A 23,871-nucleotide genomic window follows, 5' to 3' on the forward strand; every position below is an offset into this window, starting at 1 on the left:
TCATCATTCTCAGGCTAAAGAGTTCCCTAGCACAAATATACTCATCAAATGGCCCTATTTTCTTGATTCACTAGGACAAACACATGCAAAAAAAAAAAAAAACACACAAAAACAAACAAACAAACAAACAAACAAAAACCCCAACAACCTCCAGATGATTCAGAGCCCTAGGTCTACTTATCAAGAGTGACCTGGACATGTAATTCACAACTCCAAGTCACTGCTAGGGTAGATCTGAAGTCTCTAAATGTTGCAACAGCTTGACTCAGCACCCAGAGCACATTGTTCATTCTTCTTTCAGGCCTTTCACTCCCATTACTTTGTAAGGAGGAAGCGTCGTGATAGATGGTTGACATTATGAAAAATGTGTTCTCAGATAGGAGGGAGTATAGCAGGGAGGCAATTAAAATGTCCCATTGTGCTAAGTGCTGTGCAAACACTGAAACAATGGTCTCTGACTCGGGGATCTCACCACTGAGACACTGCAGACAAGAGCAGACATTCACACCACCTATTATAGACTATTTGGTGTATCCATTTTAGATGTGAGTCATGGGCTCAGTTTTCTGCATCACCAAGAGATAGGTGCTTCCGGGGAGTGACTCAGAGCATCTAAGTTAGACGGCAAAAACTTACATGGTATTAACTTCCCGGCCAGTAAATGGAGGACAGTGAGGGCCAATAACCACCTCTGCCTAATGGACTGGTCTCCCTAAGCTCTCTCTGTTGCCAACAGGAGAGGAAAGACTTCTGCACATGAGGAAATTCAGACTGTCCAAGCTGAACTCTCCCTCCTCCTGATGGAAACCATTTCTCTTTACTGACAACAGAGGGGGAGTCTGGGGATAGTAAGTTCATTAGGCTAAAATAAGCTCGCATAACACCCTTGCAGCTAGCAGAAAAAGCAGCACACAGCTGCCTAACTTTGTCAAGTTGCCCACTAAATTTATTAATGGATATAAATTGGCCAAAAAATTGTGTGTGTGGTGGGGAGAATCCATTTACAGGAAACCTAAAATCTTTCCACATTTCAGCCAAACATACTCAAGAACAATAATGAAAAACACCCATCCCTTCAATAAATTTGACATCTCTTCTCAGGCAGCACTGTAATTTACATGTAAAGCAGGACACTGTGAAGCCCCAGCCACCTCAGTCCTGGGCTCGTTAAACATGAAGCCAATATGCTCCTTTGGTCTGACCGTGGGGCAGGTGCCCATGCAGCAGATTTCCCAAGCTGTGTGTAAAGTCCCTGCTCTCCCAGGACACACACCTTAGAGGAAGGCAGTTCCTCTTGCCTACAGAAGCTGGAAGAATCCACAGGGGTCTGCAGGAATCACCTCCCAGTACTCAAGGGCAGGTTACAAACCACCATGGAGTTTTCTCTGATGCCATGCATAACACTGGGCTAACAGCAACTACCTGTTTCCTATCAGCTTTATTCAACTGATGCTTTCAGAACACTTAGAGATGCTCAGATTAAGTGTGCTAATGGAAGAGCAAAGTGCTCGAAAAGCACACAGTGGGATCACCACCATGTGCTTCCCTCCGGCTCCCTGTCCCCTCCCCGCGAGCCACCCTGAACGGATGCGGCTCCACCACGACCTTCCACAGCAGTGCTGTGGCAGCCTCTTTCTTCACGGGGGCACTTGGGCTGACAATGCGAAGCTCCTTTTTCCCACATAATTGAAAGGAATTTCTGATTATGCGCAGGATGTCAGCAGTACGAGGAGCTTGGATGCCTTCCAGCCACAGCCGGATCCAACGACAGTGCTGCGATTTCTCCTTTTTTGGCACTCTACTTGTGAACTTTCTGCTCCCTTCTGGGAGTGATTTCTCAAGATAATACGCTGCTGCTCCAGCTTCTCTCTGATGGCCTAGATTTATAGCTTCTGTAAGGCGTGAGAGGGGAAGGGGTGTGGGAGAGGCAGGGAGGATGAAAGCAGAGAGGGAAATTATTTTTTGGTTGGGGTTTTATTATTTTGGTCCCACTCTGCTGCAGTGACTGTCTCCAGGCTTTGCACAAAAATAGTCTGTCATTTCCATCTCTATAACGCTCTTTACTGCCTACAGTGAAAGGTTGAAAGTACACACGTGTTTTTTTGGCCTCTCTTTAGTCCAACCCCAGTGAATATGCAGTACAGAGCTAGCACTGTATTTATCTTTGACCTTTTCACCATCTCTTGCATCTGCTAACTGAAAAGAGCTAGAGATGTCCCCAGCCTCCTCTCCCACAGAGCAGATGATACTGGTGACTTGATTTACTTTATCTCCATCCATCCTGACTTGCCTCAAATCTTTCCAAATGTCTAATTTATCTAAAGCATTCATTGCGCTAGCTACACTGGGGAAAAACAAAACAACTGCCCCAAAACCCCAGCCACTGATTTTCAGGGAGAAATATATAAAACTTCCAGATGCTGTGATCAGAAATTTAGTAATGCCATAATTAACTAGGACAAAAATTTTTCTCTCTGGATGTGCTAAAGAGCTGAATATCCTCTTTCCCCAGTGACTTGTCTATTGAAGATGTTTCTACAATATCAGATCTGTATTATCCAAGGATTTCAGCCACCTCTCATAGCACCCCCAGGAAGCTGGGACAGTGTTGCCATCCCCATTTCACAGATAGGGCACTGAGGCACTGAACATATCTAAGGCAGGCCAGCTGAGTTAGCTTTTGAATATACCTCTTCCTCCCTACTGCTTATAAAGGGAGCTCACTGACATTTTATAGGATTACATCTCTAATCCTGTACGGCTAAAAGCAGCTGGGATGAATACTGCTCTTTGAGACTCGGCAAGGTCACCCAGGAAGCACAGAGCAGAGCAGTGAAATGAGCCTTTGTATTTTACAAATGACCTGGTGAATAACATGTGCACCCCCTTTTGAGGTGTTAGTCCCTTAAATGTTTTGATGGCATTGCTGGGAAAGGCAGGGGGTGCCGAGCAGCTCCCAGAGTTCGTCTTGGGCCACTTTTCAGCCTTGGTGTCTTGCTGGCTGCCCTGGGGACAACAAAGCAATCCTGCGGTGCCCACTGGCTTTAGCTACCAGGGCATTTTGGTTCTTCAGCCTCTGTGTAGAAAGGGAAATAGAGCTGAGAAATCTGCCTGTGCTCTGCTTCACATTTCTCTTTATCTAGGATAGTCAAATCGCCAGCGCTGAGTGCTCTTTTTTAGGGGTCATGGCTCAAATCCTCCCTCTCTGATGACAATTTGTCTGGAGACTGATGTGAAAAATCTGCAATTTGTCTTGTTCCTATTTATCTTTTGCTGTTTGCACCTGCAGGAATCCTAAACTTCCCTACACTATAAGGTTTTTAAAATTGCATCTGGGAATCTCAGGTAAGCTGATTCCAGGTACTGAGGCCTAAGGAAAGTTTTTGTTTATGGTGGGATGTAAAATCAAATGGTACTGGAAACTAGACCATAGTGCTTTTTTTTGTGAGGAACATGGAAAAGCGTAAAGCATCCTAAAGACCGGGACTGGTGAATGTTTGCTCAGCTCTTTCCTGATGCTTTGAATATTTCAGGAAAACAAAACAAAACAAAACAAAACAAAACACAAATGCTTTACCTGCAACGATACACCCTAATTAGGCATCACCAAGAATTAGAGCACACTTTTATTCTGAGCAGAAATGAAGTTGACCACTTGGTGCTCCCTGAGCCTGGGTACCAGGGCAAAGGCTGTGATTGAAAAGACCTTATGCACAATCAGTCAGGGGAGTCAAACGCCTCCTCAGCGAGGATTGGTCCAGAATGACGGGAAGCCTATCGCTTCCCCTCAGAAATCAGAGTGACAAAGGCATGCCGACTGGTTGAGGAAATTATATTTTATTCAACTTATCAGCATGTGAAAGATAACGGAAATGAGCTGCAGAAGCGAGCCCCAATCTCTTCTGTGATGGCAATCGCACGGGGGTAGGAGAAATACGGCAGTGGACTGAGTGCCCACAACTGTTGGCAGGTTCCACACCACTGCAGGTTTCCTACATGGATTTGCAGGGTCTGTCTGGGATGGCACAGCTGTCCCCATGCCCGGCAAACTGCAAGCAGGGCGCGACTCAGGCAGTGCACATCCACAGCTGTCAGTCAGTCTGGGAAAACAAGTCACAAAGCCTGGATTAGGCAAATCACATGGTGTTCAATGTGCTGCTGGCCTCTACATTTCCTCATCTACATTTCCTCATCTAAAAAATGAGGTTACCAGCAGTGTCTGGTAGCAGACAAGGGATGTGAAGGTGAATAGCAAATGTTGCGGCATGCTCAGACTCCCTGGCCATGGAGATTTTCCAAGCCATGGTCAGCCCCTGCTGCCCGCTGGCTTTGTGAAGGGCAGGTTGTACCCACCAGGCTCCAGCGGACAAACATCCCCCTCTCATCTGCAGACTTCTCCGTTGGTGATTTTGCATTCAGGGTGCTCTGTGCATCAATGCAGGCAACAAGAGAGCAAAGATAACCTGTCTGTGAAGCCACAAGACAATTCTGTCTGCATCAATGCCTTTGCCATCCAGGAGCATCCCTTTCTCTTCCCCTAAGTAAGGAGAGACCACACACCTGAAGTGCTAAAACCAAAAGTCAGACTCAAGCTTAGTGTGGTCAGAGACAGAATATTTACTAGCCTGGTAGTATACTTTGTACCGGCAAGTAATTCCAATAAAAAGTGTTTTTGATGTATGCAATACTTATTGGCATATGCATGAAAACATGTGGTGGGATCCGGGGGCATAATAAAATTGCCGCGCAGTTAAAGCCTGCAGAAGAGCATCTGGGGGAGGGGACGGGTGCAGGGTAAGGGTGCCCACTTTAACCACTTCCCTGCTAAACCCTGCTGCGTCAGGCCCACAGAGAGGGCTTTTTAAACATGAATTTCAAGGCCCCTGGACTAATGGTGCTTCCCAAAAGCACAGCTTTCCTCCGCTGCCCTGCAGGCAAGGCACACCCCACCCAGGGAACGACATCGCCAGTGGTTTATCGCCAGACCTGATTTGGTTTAACAAGCCTGGCTTGATACTCCAGCTGCTTATAGACTAGGAAGTCCTTGTGATTACATGGACAGCATTCATAAAATTAAATGCATCTTACAAATTGTAAACAGGAAAATATCAGCATAATTGTATTTACTCCACACCAGTGCAGATTTGATTCCAGTACAACTCCCTGAGAAAAGGAAGGTGGAGGCTGCATTCTTTCTGTAGTCTATTTGGGACATCCTTGATGTTCATGACCCTCCTATTCTTCTTTCAGTGCCTTTTAAAAATATTTTCTTCCTCCTTGATTCTTTGGTTCTTGAGACAGGTCTCTGTATCCCTTTTGAAGGCTATGTTCAAGTCTTTTTTTTTTTTCTCCATGCAAATTACTCTTCTAATTATTTTGTATGTTTGAAGAGGGGAAAAAAATCTAACGTCTTGATGTCTAGCTTACAAGAACATGATTAAGAGTTCTCCTTATTTGTATATTTATACAGCTTTGGAGCATTTATGGTTTGTAACAAAGAAGTTTAGAATTGCCCTAGAGAAAGGTGATGGAGGGGGAACACATCAAAGTTTTCTTGCTGTCTCCATAAGCTAGCCCGTCATTAAAATCATAAGAAATAGCAACTTTGCTCCTCTATTGAGTTTGCTAGGAGATGTAATTGTTAAAGAAGCGATGAGGCAGAAGGGAAATGCACTCATTTTACCCTGTGCAGAGTTATTTGAAGAGCTTGGAGATCCTGGGGCGTATGTGGTACCAACATCAGTACATAAGCCCATGAGAGGGGCCTTCCTTCATTTAGGAACTCCTTCAGCTGATAAACATCATCACTCCAGATTAGACTATATACAGTCCTCTGCCTTCCCTAAGCAGGAGTCATTGCTAACAACCCTATGTTAGATGAAGTAGCCTCAGGGTTCTTTATATTTAACATCAAAGCAGGGCAAAACAAATGCAATTACAGCCCAATAATGAAATTTGTATCTGTTGTAAATGTCCTTAGCTACATAGCAGAAAATCCAGATACAGATGAGCTAAAAACAGCTCCAAAATGAGTGGTGAGGGAAAGTTGCAATTTCTTTTTAATTTATGGGGAAAGAGATAGCAGACAGTATATAAACCTCACAAAATATTTACTTTTTGTTTAAGCTGTGGAGTAAAAATAACTTTCCATTCATCATGTGAAAGGCTGTACAGTGTGAGGCTGCTCTCAGCCTCCAGCAACGTGATGTTTTCCAGTTCAGAGGCAGGGAAAGGGGAAGATTGCTCTGGGGGCCAGGTAATTTCTTATCACTCAAAATCTTCAGTGCTGTGCCTCAGACTAATGGGCAATGAATGCTCCTTGTAAAGACCTAACGCCAGACCACTCTTTGTTGAGACAAGATAACACTTAACCAACCTCAGAAAAGCAGTGGGAGTGGGGAAGTGACTCTACTCCTCCTTAGACACTGGCACTTGTTAATTAGCATTTCCTGTTAGCGCTAATGACAGTGGGTCTCTGCCTTTCGTTCTCAGGATGAAAAGGAACCAGAGGAATAAACAGGCAAAGCCTTTTCAAGTTTCTCCAAATGAGTCTTCTCCAAACGAGTGCCCAGGGCTTTAGTTACTGAGGCACTGCACAGCTCCTCCATCCCAGCTTTGGAAATCATCCCTTGCCCTCCTAACAGAATCTCAAAGCAAGAGCCCAAGAAGCAGTCATGCCATTTCCTAATCAGTCAAGTGTGGTGGGCAGCTAGAAAATTAGCAATAAATGCAGCCAAATGCAAAAAATAAATTAAAAAATAATCTCTGTCACTTTGGACGAGTCTCCTGTTCTCTGGGTCAGGACCGATGGTATTTCCCCAAGGGATTTTATACACTATGCACATTTTTTGTACCTTAAGTATACTTATTTTAATATATGAGTTGCTTCCTCTGTCCTCTGTGCAGTGTCAGTTATTTTAATTTAATGGCCAGGCTTCAGTTCCTTTGCGTTTATTGAGTAATGCTGCAATTTCAAGGCTTTTTACAGCAGAAGATGTGAATACAAGTGAAGACATTAATGTGAATAACCAGATCAGAGCACGTCCCTGAGACCACTGGACCAAAAATACGTTTTTTTTAGTTAAAAATATTAAATGCTCTTGAACAAAAGTCATCTGAGGTGTAATTCCACTCATGTCCATCAAGCCTTTCATCAGGGAGAGCTGGACTATGAAGTTTCCCCTAGACAAGACAGAATGTGCAGTAGGACCACTGAGCTCCCCATGGAGAAAACGTCAAGAGTTCTTACTCTCACTGATCTTGTGGGTCTGCAGACTGCCTGAATCACAAGTGCGTGTCATGGTAAGACAGCTATTTAAATCTTCTTCAGAAATGGCTAAATGTATTTTAAATAACACCCTGCACAAATAAGAAAGTATATTTCACTGAGGTGGGTTGCATCATCTCAGCTCTCTGAAGATTAAGGTTTCCTGCTTGTTTATGCCACTTGCCAAGGACATGTTTTATTGCCTTTGTGTTACTGTATGTCAGTCAGGAATAAATCTCTGCAGAGCTTCTATCTCGCTCTTCAGCCACACGTAACCTCATTTATATTCAACAAACTTTCCTTGCCTTCTCTCTCCCTCTCCTCCCGCCCCCTCTTCCTTCAGACAAGGCATTTCAATGAATCGGTGCGGGCACCATTTAGGACTGAAATGAAGATCTCTATTCAGAGGCTGAACAAATTCTCACCAGCTTCCTTAGACGTAGGGCTAAGCTCCTCGGTTCCCTTCACCCTTTTGTCTGCAAGTTTTTTGGGGCCAGACTGCCAAGTTCAAGCGAGCCTCCAATCTCTTCTCTTTCACAGGCCTCCTGATTAGTGGCTTTCTTTTTCCAAGACTATAGATACAATTATTAGAAATTCCTTTTTTTGTGAACACATTGAATGAAGGTATGAATGGCGATGCTAAGGCGAAGTAAGTGAGAAGCTTAATATAACATTGGCTTCTGTAGTTAATTAGATTTGGGTGGCTTCAGAGGAGCAGCTGTATTTTTTTTTTTTTTTTAATTGAAGTTACATAAAGGGCTATTCAAGATATTTTGGGTGGGGAGGGGAGACTGTACAAAATAAAGAAGCTGTGAGATGGGTTCTGGAAATACACCCTCTCTCTCTCTTCCTTTTTGGGAAACAGTTGTGGAGAGAGTAAAAAGAAAAAAAAAAAAAAGGAAAAAAACAGGCCCATCATCAAAGGGGATAACAGAATCACTGGTGCTTCTGCTAATACTCTGTGTCTGAGACATAGTAAGCAGGACGCATATTCAAAAAGGAAGATTGCTTTTGATTTTTTTTTTTTTTTTTTTAATTCAGAGATAATCTGAAATGCAGAAATCTGAAATGCATTCCTTTGCATATCCAGAATACTAGATATCAAACTTTAAATGGACATTGCCAAGATAAAGATCACATTCAGCATTTAAAACATTTCACAGAGAGAATAAAAACAAAAAAAAAAGCCTATCTGCCTGAAATCTTCAAGTTGCTAAAAGGAGGTATGGGTTTTGAAATCCAAGTGACGTTGTAGCAGTTACGCTCTTTGTTTATTCTTCACCATGCCTGGTGAAGGAAATGAGACTGGTCAGCTCTGGCTGCTGTTTCATGTCATGCCAGCTTTCTGCTCTTGCACCACACACACTGCAGCTGCCTCTGCAATCCCAGCCCTATGCAGAATCTCCATCTTAATTGAATTTTTAAATACATAAAGAGATGCCCAGTAGCATTAGATTTTGCAAGCATTTTTTTTTTTTTTTTTTTTTCCTTTTACACTATCTACATGTTGATCCCAAGACACTTCAGGGAAGTGACTCTCTTTCATCAAGGGTATTTCAGGAGCTAAATCCTCAACTCATGCAGACAGAGTCATTTCCACTGGCTGCAGTCATGCTGATTTTGTCTCAGCTAAGCATGTAAACCAGGGCTATGGGAGAGGGTGACCGTCAACTCTAGTGACACCAACACACTGCGCTGCTTTCAGGGCAGTGACTGCACGATCACATTGACTATATCACTAAATCAGTCAGTGTATTTTAGCCTTCTCACTTGGGTTATCAGTAGGGTGAATCAGGCAGGAGAATTCTACACTTCGTACTCCAACATATATTTACAGAGTTGGAAGGATGAGAAAACAAATACAAATGGAATTCAGCCATTTGCCACTATCAAAATTTTTGCAGTTCAGCAAGAAATGCCACTTGCAAAATCCCTGTTTCTTCAGTTTGAATCCTATGATATTTAATAGCACATGTATGCTCTCAAAAATATTTTTCTTTTAAAGAGAGGCAGTAGCCTGGGCTTTAGCCCTCTAACTACTTTTTTTTTTTTTTTTTTGAAAAACTGTAGGACAGCATCTCAAAAGTCTACAGTCCTTTAGCAATAATCAACTGATGTGTTGGGATGACAGCAATTTGTTAACATAACCTGCCAATCTTATTTCTTTCTCTTTCTCATCTGTTTGGAGTAGAAATAGAAGTTCTTATGAACTTTAAATTACCAAAAAAAAAAAAAAAACCAAAACAACAACAAACAAACAAAAAAAAACAAACAAAAATACAAACAACAAACAGACAAACAATAAGATTATTTTCTCAAAACGTCTGCAATGATTTGATTAGGAAAAAAATATCAGAATGGCATGAGGCTTTGAATTTTTATTTTTTTAGTTAAAAAATGTTATGGAAATGTTGAAATGAAAAAAAATGCTTTACACTGAAATAAGAAAACATTTAATAAAACATTTCAGACTTCTGAGTGATTTTTGTCAAATTAGTCAACACATTTTTTAAACATTGTGAAAACAGGAAAAAAAAGTGTGAAAATTTTTCCAGCTACTTCATATTGGATTCAAATACACCAACCTTTTGTCAGTTCAGAGCAGTGTAAATATCATCTTTTTTTATGACACTTGTGTAGAAAAAATAAAATAGAAGAAAAAGCTTGATCTACCCTGTAGATTTAACAGTTGGAAAAAAGGTATAGGTGCCTAGACTAACAATGAACAGTGATGGTGTGTTTGCAAGAATCAGGGAGCAGACTTTTGGGTTCAAGGCTGAGTAAAGGAGTTAAGAGGAAGAAAAGATTGCCAGAAAATATGTGCGGTATCCTTCTCAGGAGACAGGGTGGCAGTACCAGAGAATGAAGTTTGTGGCATTTGGTTTCTGGTCTGGAGACCAGCTTCCAGTTACTAAAGCAAGCTAGCCACCTCCAGCATAGACATGATGCAAAGATGCCTTTTTTTTCTTTTTTCTTTTTTTTTCTTTTTGTTTTTATTTTTTTTCTTTTTTCTTTACAGTAAACATCCTAGCTTGATTACTGAAGGCTCCAAGCTTTATGAAGTCTGAAAAGCAGAATAAATTATCCTGCCTGGAGTTCGTCACTACCACAACTAAGCTGCTTCCACTACCCAAGATAAACCCTTTTTAACTAGAATAGTTACCTCTAAATTTTTGTACAGTTCTACCAAAAGAAAGCATTTCTTAGTTTGCTGTTAACCTTTGCCTTTCTATTATCAGCGCTCTCAGAATAAAGGTACGTGTTCATTCTAAGGGAGTGTTTGCTGCTGGGAAGAGGAGAAAAGAGAGAAAAAGGTGTTGAATATGGTTATTGGGAACCAAATGGATTACCCATATGCAAGGTTTGTGTCTAAAAACATGGAAGAACTTAAAATATTGGCATGTAAAATAAACCATTTATTCCTCATTTATAAGAAATAGAAACATGGCAGAAAAGCTGTCATTAGAAGGTTCAGAAAGATACTGAGAAATAAGCAAAAGTCAGCACTGATGAACAAAAGGAAATGGGTGGTGGGAGCAGTAAGGTTTATTAATAGATTATTGAAAAAGTCACCAGCAATTTTTTCCTGCACCTTCATAGATAAGCTCAGTAGCAGTTCTGGTCCAAATATCTGTGCCTTGAATTTAAATTCATTCTTTAAATATTTGTATAGTGACTTAAAAATTCCCTTTCTGTAAATATTCCCAACAGGATAGGGTGGGATATTGAAATGTTTGCACACAAAAGGTGTAGTCACTGTGAAAGCAAATCCATTAAAAAAGTGTTGAGTAAATATTCAGAGGAAATGAGAATAAAACGAGTGAAAACAGCTTTAAGAGGGTTTGGAAAAGAGGCAGGTGAAGTCATTGTGATAGTGCCATGTCAGATTAGTGCTCTGAAAAGACTGTAGGGTTCAAAGTAGTTAAGACATTATTTCCTCTTGCAATAAAACAAGTATTATTTTTACTCACATTAATCAGTAGACTTGTAAACCCATTAGAGAACATAGCCCATGTATAATAGGAAGAAGAAAAATCAATGTAGAATGGTAAACTAGTAACAATGAGTGAAACTAAACGAGTTTCTGCGATTTCCTACCTTTTCAAATTGCATTACTTATTAGAATAAACCCTTCAGGGAGCTTGCTGTACACCTGACTGAAATACTGTAGAACAAATTGGTAACTAAACAGGGCATCAAAATAAAAGAGTAACTCAATAATATAATCCTTTATCCAGAAGTCCTAACTACTAATCTGACTCTATCACTCGGCTGTCTGATTTGATAACTTTTTCTAAGTGTATTCAGATTCAATTACCTCGATTGGAGAGTTACATGGCACTCAGCTGGAAGTAACTTTACTGCAGTCAGGGAACTGCAGTCTCAGGAAGCAGCTGCCTGGCTCCTAGACATCAAGTTGCCAAGAGCTTGTGGTCAGAAGATGGCGAAGAAGGAATCTGGTGGGTTTCAAAAATGCCTAGGAAGTGTTCAAACTAATTATTATCCATGACCTCCAGGAACTTGTGTCTAGATCAGGAGAGTATTTAAAACAGAAGGAAGGACTTGAAGGAGCCTTCATGAAACAGCTGTGGTTGTTGGGGCTACCAAAACTTGTTGCGTTGTCTAGATGTAAGAAAGGTTGGGTTTTGTTGGTGTTAAAATTATGGAAGCACGCAGAAGCTGCAACCAGGAAGAAGGCTTCAGATCATGGAAAGTGTAAGGTTCTTATTAGCCTCTTTGCTCTGAAGCATTGCAGTGAAGTGCTGGAGATAGCAGCTTGATGGAAAGTAGAAAGGTACAGTCACATCCAGAAAGGATCTTAAGTTGCCTCATGCGAGTGTCTACACTTAAGTAGGGAATATTTTGGAACTAGGAGATATTTAAAATGTCACTAACATTATAAAATCACAAATCAACCTATGAAACTAAGTAACCTAGCCAAAAAAGAAAGGGGGGGGGGGGGGGGGGGGAGGGAGAGGGGCAGAAACGGTTTGCTGACGATTACACAAGAATCAGAACTGTTAGGAGAAACCAGCTCCTCCGAGCCTTTAGCTTCTTCCCTACTATATCTCCACTGCTGAATCCCTTTGGAAGTCTCTTTAAAACAGAGGAGAAAAAATGACCTAGTGGTCCTTGCACGAAAATAATAAGTGAATTTCAAGTGTTTCAACAAGCTCTGCCTTCTACTGTTGGCTTGCTTAAAGGGCAGTGGAAATAAATCATTCAGCAACCAGGCAAATTCTTGTGTCATATATCTGCTGTCCGTACCTTCACATTCATGTAGAAATTTTACATCTGCGAGCCTGTATGTTGCAAGAACTCATGAATGAATAAACCTCTACCCACATACACATACACAAAGCTGTTTAAAGAGAATGCCATTTGGCAGATATCTGCAGTTTTAAAGAATTAAGAACATTTTTCTGCAGCATGAGAAAAGGGTGAAGAATAGAAATAGATTTCATCTGTGTCACATTGTTATCTTGGAATTTAAATAGTTGTGTGTCCTCTTGTTTCTATTAGATCAGAAATTTTTCCATTGTGATTGTATTAAGAAAGTCTCCTTTACCAAACAAAACGTACTTTGGGTGTGTTAAGTAACAATGAAATCCAGTGGCTGTGGTTGCAAACATTCATTTTGAGTTAAATGGATGGTTCCCTTCAAATCTAGGTTTGTTGATTGTTCTCAGCACAGAGCTGGCTAATGCTTTCTGTCTATCCCTAATACTTTTGAGATGATTTTCTGTCTTGTGTTCCAAAAAGTAGTCAGAAGGGAATAATTCCTGCTCCTGACACTGTAAACATGATCCATAACTCTGCGGGTGAGTCACGGGCTCACAACATGACCATGATTCTGTATGAAGAACAGGTTTGAGAAAGCGAATCTTATATTTGCTGATTGCTCATCACATTTGTCTGAGAAAAAACATTACACACAGCTTCTGCACAACAAGAAAGACAGACAGAGCCAGGATGTGCAATAGTGGGGTTGGGAGGGAATCCCGATCATTTAGCCCTCTCCATAGCATGGCCTGTGCAGAAGCAGAAAAGGTAAAAAGAAGATTTTACTTCCAGGAGCAGTTCAGTGTTGATCAGCCTGTGAACAGCCAAGGGATTTCTTATGAAAGATATAAAGGGAAGAAAATAAAGCTTTCTCTCCAAAATCATGTTGTCTATGTTGTGGTGGGAAAGACCCATGTCATACACAGAAACCGGAATAACAGCAGCTCCAGCAAACAAACAGGCAAAATAACAGATGTTTGAGCAAAACTGAGACAAAAGTTTTCATTGACTTCCTACATATTGCTGCCATGTGTCATGGGAATAACAAATTCCTGGAGGAATTATGAACATGGCAAGATCTTTGGGAGATATGAAATCTCTCATTAGACCAACAGACGCTTTGGAAAATATAGACAAGTTTTGGGGGTGCACACGCCCTTCTTAAGGTCTGAAACAGAAACAGTAGCATTCAAAGCTAAAACAAGTATGGGAAAAAAATAAATAAAAGCCTGAGTTTCACAGAATCAGAGATCATGGAATGGTCTGTGTTGGAAGGGACCTTAAAGATGATTTTATTACAATCTTCCCTGGCTGTATGCACACCTCCCACCAGACCAGGTTGCTCAAAGATCTGTCCAGCCTGGCCTTGAACACTTCCAGGGATGGGGCATCCCATCCAACTTCTCTGGGCAACCTTTTCCAATGCCTCACCACCCTCATGGTCAAGAATTTTTTCCTTATATCTAATCTAAATCCACCTTCTTTTAGTTTAAAGCCATTCCCCCTAGTCCTGTCACTGTGCTCCCTGACAAAGAGTCCCTCCCCAGCCTTCCTGTAGCCCCCTTTATGTACTGGCAGGCTGCTATAAGGTCTCCCCTGAGCCTTCTCTTCTCCAGGCTGAACATCCCCAACTCCCTCAGACTGTCCTCATAGAAGAGTTGCTCCAGCCCTCTGATCATCCTCATGGCCCTCCTCTGGACTTGCTCTAATATTTCCATGTCCTTTTTGTGCTGGGGGCCCCCGAGCTGAACACAGGGCTCCGCGTGGGGTCTCATGAGAGCAGAGCAGAAGGGGAGAATCTCCCCCCCCTCACCCTGCTCGGCGTGCTGCTTTTGGTGTAGCCCAGGACACGTCTGACTTTCTGGGCTGCAAGTGCACATTGTCATTTAAGTAAGATATTAATAAGACAGATTTGCTAAAAGAGGAGGTAGAATCCATCCAAGAAATGCAGGTTAGAAAAACAGAAATATAATGCTTGAATGTTTTCATCCTACTGTGCTTGCTTCCATTCAGAATGAATATTCTCATTTGTACAATTTCCTTTGGAATTGCTGCTTCTGTCTCAGACCTAAAACAAGACTGTGTGCTCTAAATGCATAGTTTTTCCAACTGTATTCCTTGTTCTGAAAAAGGATGTTATCATTCTCCCTGCAAACTATGTCTTGCTAATCACCTTAAACTGCTGTGGCTTATGACAAAAACTGTTTCCTGATTTGAATGAAAGAAGGGACAATGTTTTGACTGTACTGAAGATCCAACCAGTGAAAATGTGACCTGTTGTTGGACCACTCTGATGAATCAGCAAAATATATGCAGGGAGGTCTGTGCACATCATAATGGAGGGACAACTTCATCAGTGCTTGGTCACCCAATACTGCTTCTTATGTTCAAGGTAAATAAGCTAATAAAAATACATAGGACAGAATGCCTCCATGCCCTGGTCTGTAATATTTTCTAGATGAAAAATGTATAAAATTTAGCAGAATGACGTTGATGCAAGCAACACTAACCAACTTACAAGAATTGACTTGTATAATGTTGGGTCTAACATATGAATACAAATAAAGAAAACTAGTCTTTTCCACATCTTCTTTCCAGAGGATTAGGAGTTGAAAGTGGATCTCCTCACTGCCTCTCCCTTCCAAAACCAAATATCTAAAAATGAGAGGAGAGAGCCTACAACAACTGCCAGAGATGAAAAAATATTGCTAGGAAAGTGTGAAAGTAGGAAAGTTTTTTCAGAGAGAAAAAAAAAAAAGACATTAGTTGGGAGAAATCACCTTTGCTTTTGCTTTTGCTTTTGGATTATGGATTTTTAACCGACCCAAATAAATGCAATACTTAGAAAGCCTAGATGTGATAATGATGGTTCTGACACCAAAAAGGGAAGGACACCAACAACTCATCTTCAAAGAAACCTCTTTCATTGTACCATTATACTAAAGCAATAGGTATGGGATTAGACTAAACTAAAGACGGAAAATCCTTTGAAGATTGCCCTATTGCACTTACAGTGCAGAGCTGCTGCATTTTTTTTTCTTTCTTTCTTTTTTTTTTCTTTTTTTTTTTTTTTCTGCTTTTTACTGGGAGAACCAAAGCTTTCTCTAATAGAGTTACCTTTGGAGTCTATTCCAGGTTTTGAATGAGGTTTTCATTAGGATTTTCCTTCCTAATATTGAGCATAATATTTTCCATTGCTTAATTTCATCCTATTATATCTAATTACACTCCCCTGAGCAATGTGAAACTATTCTTATTCCTCTCTTCAACTACTTACAGACAATTATCTTGTTACCTACCTCTATTTGCCAAGTTAGAGTTATTTAGTTGTTTTAACCTTCTGTTCCATTAATTTGACTTTCCTGTTATCCAAAGGCTATCCAGTACCTTACTTAACAGGGAAGAAAGAATTGGAATGACTCATATTACTGTAAGCATAATGGCTTAGGTTTGCAAAATATTTGTCTCTTTGCAATTATAATCACAAGTATTCCATCACATTTGAAACTCCCAGATCCTAGCATTCTGCGGATGATTATCAAAAATATTTGACCTTTTAATAGAATGCTGTTGCTGAGTATTGAATTCAGGGCTTTCTTCTTCTATCACATGAGGGAAAATACAAAATAGCTATCATTGTTCCATGCTGGTGATGTCATCTAAAGATTTTTGACCAGGACTTTGGAATATCAATCAAGGAAGAGACTATCTGAGGTTAAGCGTATGATCAGACTTCTGTAACTCTAAATATTTGTGGCACAGCTTCTAGATTACTGACTTACAAGCATTTCTGAAGTTCTCCCAAAGGGAACATTTTACACAAGAGAAGGAATAATAATTTAGTAGATTCATTGTGAAATAAATCATTAAGTTTTAAGACAATATAAATGTTCTTTTCCATACAGCTCCATGTTTTTAACAATAACAAAACCCTGGTCAATTAGTCTTTAACTCATCTCACTGAAAGTCAGCCCTGTAGAAGAGGGAAGCATGCAGACTAATATAGTCCCTCCACAGTTATCTCTAGGTAGTGATGCCTTTCACCTATCTTTGGTATTTATCTTGGTGTATAACATGCTCCTTAAACATATTTTCAAGATCTCCCAGTAACTGTAGAGCAGAAAATACTTTAGACACAAACAGCTTTGGAAACAACTCACCAGACTGTGACACTTACAAATGATATTTCATAATTAGTGGCATTAACGAAACATGTTTTTCTACCAGTATGGGTGTGCTTATTCTCCTAGCCCTCTCCTTTCCCTCACTTAGTATCCTCTGTGATGAAAAGCTGCAATACCTTCAGTCCCCCCTGACATCCCACAGCTATCACACAGCCTGTGTGGTACCAGAGGTGTGCCATGGGAAACTAGGTACTCAGACTGGAGTGATACCTGCTCACACCACAGGATTTTTCTCTCTGTGGCCGTTGGATCTCTTTCCTCTACCCACCTGCCAATTTCATACACCTTTCAGGAGCTTAGGATCATCAGGATATTACAAGAGAGGTATACACCCATCTTCAGATCTGACTGAAATAGGCCAAAAGATCCCAGAGTTATTAAGTGGAGAACACAGATGGACAAATGATAGCATTATCACAGAAGTCTTTTTTTTTTTTTTTTCTTCTCTCTCTTCAAAAACTCAGCTAAAGAAAAAAAAAACCTAACCCTTTAAAATAAATTAAATCATAACTTTTTTTTTTTTTTTTTTTAATCGGGGACTTGCTATCACTTTCCCCCTTGCTGCCATGAAAATCATGAAAATTGGGAAACTGGGAATCCAATTACAAAGGCTAGATAAAAGGGAATGATAATAAAGAATTTTAATTGGATGGAAATAGTTGAATGCATGTTCACTAGATACATGCTTCAAAAGCCCTAGCACTAGAAGTGTACAGGCAGAGGTCATTGTAGAAAGGGATATAAGGTGGCTTAAACACAGAAATAGCAAGCCACGGCTCTGGTTTTCAATCAATAGGGCCAGCGAGAGCTGCTGGACCTCTTGTGCAATTGATTACTTCGCGAGGCAGTAAATAGTGATACTGACATTCAGAATGTGACCAAAACAAAATTGCTCATCTCTTTTGTCAGCTTTATTTAGTGTGAAAACCCTGAGCAGCAGGTACCAAGGGTTTGGTAACCTTTCATTTTCAGGGCTTTCTATGAGGAAAAGGACATGTTGTTTACAGCTCTATTCTAAAAAGCTGCTGATGTATTTATTACTATTATCATTACTATTATTTTTATTATTCTTTGTGTAAATTGCTGCAGCAGAGAAAAAGGAGATAGTCTGTTCTTTCATGTAAGCAGCGTGACACGAAGTCCTATTGACACTTGAAATTAGAAAAGTCCAGGTTGTTTGGCTTCAAATATATAATTTGAACTTTGCTGCGGACAAAGTTCCTGCTAAGCCTCACAAGCAGCAGTCATTTAAGCCCTGCTAAGGTAAACTAACCTATTTTACATGCAAGAAGAATCAAAATTTAAATGCAGCTGAGCCTGGACATTCCTCAGAACAGTTTGATAAACTTTATCTTGTGGTTTCTCCTGACCTATGGGATGCTGGCATTCAAATCTTAGTGTAAACCCAATGGCAAAATTTTCACTGATTTCAAAGATGCCAGGATATCACTTGTAGGTCTTTTTTCAAATTGCCTTGTTCATCCCCTGTGAATGCAGGACCATGCCACTTGCTATATTCTTCTACAATTGAGGCTGAGGCATGTGGTTTTAATGTCTTTGAGAGAACAGCCCAGCATCTGACAAGTCTTTGGAGCTAGGATATATACCTTGAATTAAATTTCTTCACTGCTGGGCTCTGTTTGTGGGAAAACTATTTACCTTCTAAATGATGCACTTTCTCAGACCTGTCACTGTAAAGAAGATCCACACCTGACTCTATAGGTTCTGTTAATGGACTTGAAGAAGTTTTATTGGAAGGACTGCAGGAGAACAGAAACAGGCATGCCAAATTTGATGGTCCATCCAGTGAAGTAGTTGATGCTAGATCTTCCAAGAAAAGGATATAAACATGCCCGTAATGGCTACTATTTCTGCCCACAGCAGAAATGTCCTCCTTATCCATATGTCTGCAATACAGACACTAGATTCTCCTTTTACAATGGAGATATGGAGCTTCTTCCTGTCCTTCCCTCTCTGAACATCCCTTCAGGAAGGACACACAACACTGCTTGCATGTACTGATGAAGACACAGCTTTAAAAACAGAGAGGTTGGAAGCACCCAAGGCTCTGAAAAGACGGCATTTCAGGTATTTATAACCAGTAAGATGTTGCTTTTTGTAAATCCAAGACTTTGGGGTTTACTCAAATTAACCTGCAGTGGTAGCTCTTGACCCCACAAAACCACTGATGTATTATGTTTAGCTACTGCCTCACTCTTTGGAGTAGATGACAGTTAAAGGCATGCAATATTTTGCTCTGTAAAGCAAAAATCAAAACTGTGATGTAAGTGTACAAAATTTCAGACAATTTTCTGAAATTCAAGCTTATAAAGGAACCTACAAATTTGTACCAGAGGGGTTAAAGATGAAAAAAATAATTACATCTCTATATCTATCTCTCATTTATATCTGTGTTTATATCTATATCTTCTCTGTCAAAATTTCCAATCCTCTCCTTTGCTGCTCTAAGCCTACTTATAATACCTTGGACACAAATTTTATACAGACCTTAGTATTTTTGAGTAAAATTTTCATAGAATTATAGAATTGTTCAGGTTGGAAAAGACCTCTAAGACCATCTAGTCCAACCTTTAACCTAGTACTAAAGTCCACCACTAAACCATGATACTAAGTTCTCAATCTACATGTTTCTTGAGGACCTCCACAGATGATGACTCAAGCACTTTCCTGGGCAGCCTTTTCCAATGCCACACAACTCTTTCAGTAAAGAAATTTCTCCTAATAACCAACCTAAACCTCCCCTACCATAACTTGAGGCAATTTCCCCTCGTCTTATCTTTAGTCCTCTTATAATTATTTTAAATTACCTTGATTGGCTGACCTGTATGGAAACGTATTGACATCTGTGCCTCTTTCAGCAGCACTGTGACTTTCAGTACAGTGCAGAAGTGACCTTCTCCACCCTAAAGGTCATTCCAATTCACAAGCTCTTCAAGCTCTTTCCCTTTCCTGCACCTAATTACAGACACTATTGCCACCACCCCTAAAGACCAGCAAACCCTCTTTCTGGGAGCCAGCTATAAGTGTTACACAAATATATATAACTGCCCAATTCTTTTCTTGCCCTGCCCATGTTACAGATCTATGTACTAGTAACTTCTGTTAATATATACACCCTGCTTATCATCAAGGAATCAGGCACAGTCTGTCTGAAAACAACCCTGATTATAAGGCAGCAATAACAGATGGCAGCAAGTAAGTCAAAGAACATTATACATGTCATTTGCCAAAAGAATTTTCTTACAGCTTGTGGACACTGAATTGACATAGAATTATTTTTTTTTTCTTTTTTTCTTTTTTCTTTTTTTTTTTTTTTTTTCCAAATAATGTTTTCATTATAGTATTATACTGGTGAAATTTTCTACAAGCTGTCGTTATAGTTTGTTCTGTAGCTCTTCCTAGAGGTTCCTTTGGGGACCTGAATATGACAGGCATATAAGTGAGAATTAAACTCAGAAATCTTTAGATATTGACTATGGACTGATCTAAGCTACTCATTATGAAATCCCTTTGGATACAACTGAGAGGAAATCACCACCAAATGGTGTTTCAGCTGACCTAGCTAACTCAGGCTAGAAGGGCTTTATCCTTAAAGTTTCCAGTAACAGATTGTAGAGGAAATCTAGACAACCAGTTCAGAGGAAGAACCACTAAAGACAACTATCATTTTGTGAGAGCAAACCTGCCCAAAAGACAGTCAATGGTACTCAAGAAATCATTCAAAAAGCACTGCAAACATGAGAGGTTATGCATGCTTACATTGATTTGTTTCTGAGATGTATGATTAGCCACAGGCAAAGTAAAGATCACATTAGTAAGCACAACCATTTTTTTTATTTTTATTTTTTTTTCAGATGTCACAGCATGGGAGAATTTTTAGGAAAGAACAGTGAAGTTGAACAGAACAGTTTCTGAGGATGTTTTCAAGGAATGCCTTCCATGTACTCTTAGAATGTGAGAAAAAGTTATCTTGCTTGTAAAATTTAATAAAAAAATGTCATACCTCTGACACTGCAAGCAGGAGAGTAAGGAGCAACCTTACTGGTTATATACAAGGATATATTGTACTTGGTGGTGATATAACATAAAAAGCCTTAGACAGAAAGAAGTTTGTGTTGAAGCAATGGAGAATGAAGGACACTTGGAGAGATACAAAAAGGAAGCAGAGTTTTCAAAACAGTGGACAAACAAAATGTTCTCTGCTGGAGTCTAGAAGTAAATGTTTGATTTTTCTTGCTATTGAATTCCCGTGGAACTATAAAGTACTTATCTGTCTTGCTTTCCTAATCACTAACATTTGCAGTTATTTTAGGTGCAGTTCTTTGTTTACACTAATAGCTGGTGATACACTCTTAAATGTATTGAAAGGCCATAGATTATTCAGCAGACACTGGAGCCTTCCCTGCCAGTACCCTGCTGGTTCCTCTTCGGTTCTGCAAAAGCTCTGGTGGGAGAGGAGGCTGTCTGGATCTGTGCAGCTCAGTCAGTCAGTCATCCACTTGCTGAAATCATCAGGCTGGGCACCAACACCTAAAGGAGATGACTGCCTCACCTAGTGACTAGCTGAAATTTCCCTTGCTGCATTTTTAGCCCACTGTTACTTGCTCTGTGCACAGGGGGAATGAAGATTTTGTTTATTTATTTATTTATTTGCCACAGTCTTTTATGTATTTTGGGATTGTTTTATGCCTTCAATTTTCTTTTCTCTAAATGAAGCAACCCCAGTTTTCCAATCCCCCTTTGTAGATCATACTTTCAAGACTTCTAATCAGTCTTCCTCATCTGCTCTGGACTGTCTTCAATTAGGCCAGATCTCTCTTGATGTTTACTGAACAAAGTCATCTGGATCTGCTGAATTTGAAGTAAACAGTAATAAATAGTGGTGCAAAGCTGTGCTGGAACACAGGAGGCAAAGATTGTGGTTGAGAACAAGACAATTATGTTAATAACTTCTTATCCTCAATCTATGTATGTTTTTGGGAGTTGTCAGCTGAGCCTTAAGGAATGCTGAGCCACTGGTATTCACCATCTTTATTCAAATTAAACCACATAAATAAAAAGTGCCAACAGACAGCAACCTTTGAAGATACTGAATCTCTAATGCATATTGCTTTTCAGTGCTGTGATTTATTTTCACTTAAATAAGAATGAGATTTTGGAGGGGAGAGAAGGTTGGGGGGCACACCTGAACCTGCATCTGGGAAGTGCTCCTGGTTCTGGGCACTAGTGTCTATGGCCCTTGGTTATGGCCCTGTAAAAAGTATGGTTTTACCTCACTGTTCTATTTTCTGTGAGCAATCTGACTTCTGCAACTATCTGCAATTATTATTACTTATATGTATCACAGCTAAAAGGTCTCACAGCAAGTCAGTCACACATTGGGAAGAATATCTAGGTTTTCTTAAACTCCACCTTCTGGAATTTCCAACTGTCCAGCATCTCTCCAGCTTTTTTTTGCTTCCTTGCAACAACAGCTGGTGGTTTCATGCACCCTTTTCACTTCTCTCCATGGTAATCAGGATGACAACTGCTCTCCCCATGCTGCCCATGCACATTTTTTTCTGTCCATCCTCTCTGCACATTTTCTGGCTTCATCTTTCATACAAGAAAAACTTCCCACCCCACAGTTTACAGTTTCTATTTTTCCTTTCTCTGCTTCTTCACCAAATGTCCTCTCCAATGAAAAACTGCACCCAAACATCTGGTAAAACTAGTCCTGACTCAATTTAATCTAAGCCCCATTCTCCAAAAGTTGCACCCAGCTTTCAGTCCCTGGCATGCTTTTGTGCCTCTCCTTTGCCTAGCTGACTTCCTGAACTCTTGTCAGGAAGCCCTTTCAGGGCCCCTGCATTGCAATGTGTTGGTGATCAGAGTCTTTGATCTCAGAAGACCCAGAGCCTCCTTCCTCATCCTGAGTTCCCCTCCACCACACCTTAGCTTCACAACAGTTTGAGACAGGTAGCAAAATGGGAAAGAGAGAGAGAAAAAAAAGCAAAGTGGAATTTTCCTGGATTTCCCCAGTTCCCTCAGGATATGATCTATGCCTCTCCCCTTCTCCTTAAGTTATATCCTCCAGCCTCAGAACCTGTCTCCTAACATTATGTGATTTCCATATACAAAAGTAAATAAAAGAGTGGAAAAGCCTTGGGCACCATAAGAAAAAAAACCAACAACAAAAAAAACAACTATTAACTACCTGAAGAAAAATCCCAAACAAGAGCAGAGCTATGATATTTTGTAGCATAAGGATTAACAAAATGTAGTATTAAATGCATGTTATTATTTCTATTATTATCTTAATAACTCAATGGAGATGGAAAGTATTTAAAGTAATCCAATAAGTTGAGGTGTTCTGTAGTATTAGAAATGAAAAGAGCCCCTATATTAGTTTTGAGAAAAATCTGAGTGTAGCCCTACCTTAGCTACCTTCTGCTTTCCTATTGAGAAATGACTTATGCATTTGGACCTTTCTTGAATTACAGCTCAATACAACTTTTTGTTTCTCTGCTTTCTGACTCTGTCTGGGTGTGGTACGAGGAGCAACTCTGGAGGTTGGAGCCAACTCATTGCACTGAACACGACCCCTAAGTCAAAGTCATGACCTGCATGGAACTCCAAGCCAGCTCCATTCACTCCATCCCAGGGTCATGAAACAGCACACAGACACAACTGGAAACATGCCACTAGACCTCTTGTAAGAAGTGCTGGCTGAGCCATTTGGCAACAAGAAGGTTTCACCTCTTCTCCTTAAGGCAGTAGATGACCCGAATTGATCCCATCAATTTTTCTGTTCAGTCTCACAGGGCCAGGCAGAAAGCTATCCAGGTCACCACAAACTCCCTCGTGGAGGAGTCATGCAGAAGCTATAGCTATGTGCCGTGAGACTTCAGGGGAGACTCAGCCCAGTGAGATAACTCTAATCAGCTAACAGCCCTGAATAGAGCAGGGAACAAAACATGTCTGCTGTCACTTATGATAGCATACACTGTCCAATTTCATTCAGTTGGGCTACTTTAATACTTGTCTGCTCTCCTATTTATGTATAGGTGATGCATAATTATCTTCTTCTAAAATGTCATTCTCAATTGTACTCACTGTAATCATTATACAGTCCAG

General features: G+C 40.4%; 2 long non-coding RNA genes across 2 annotated transcripts in view; one reads left to right on the plus strand and one right to left on the minus strand.

The window, feature by feature from the left end:
- Positions 1-11,678, minus strand: part of LOC121062127 — a 47,049-nt gene extending 35,371 nt beyond the window's left edge. The window contains exon 1 of the long non-coding RNA XR_005815422.1: positions 11,586-11,678. This is a non-coding gene — a long non-coding RNA (uncharacterized LOC121062127). The remainder of the gene's footprint in view (positions 1-11,585) is intronic.
- LOC121062129 lies at positions 6,505-10,539 on the plus strand. Its single transcript, XR_005815424.1, has 2 exons — positions 6,505-7,302; positions 10,287-10,539. It is a non-coding gene; the product is annotated as an uncharacterized LOC121062129 (long non-coding RNA).
- Positions 11,679-23,871: the final 12,193 nt, after the last annotated feature.

The sequence above is a fragment of the Cygnus olor genome, chromosome Z (assembly GCF_009769625.2).
Source record: "Cygnus olor isolate bCygOlo1 chromosome Z, bCygOlo1.pri.v2, whole genome shotgun sequence".
In the NCBI taxonomy this organism is placed as follows: Eukaryota; Metazoa; Chordata; class Aves; order Anseriformes; family Anatidae; genus Cygnus; species Cygnus olor.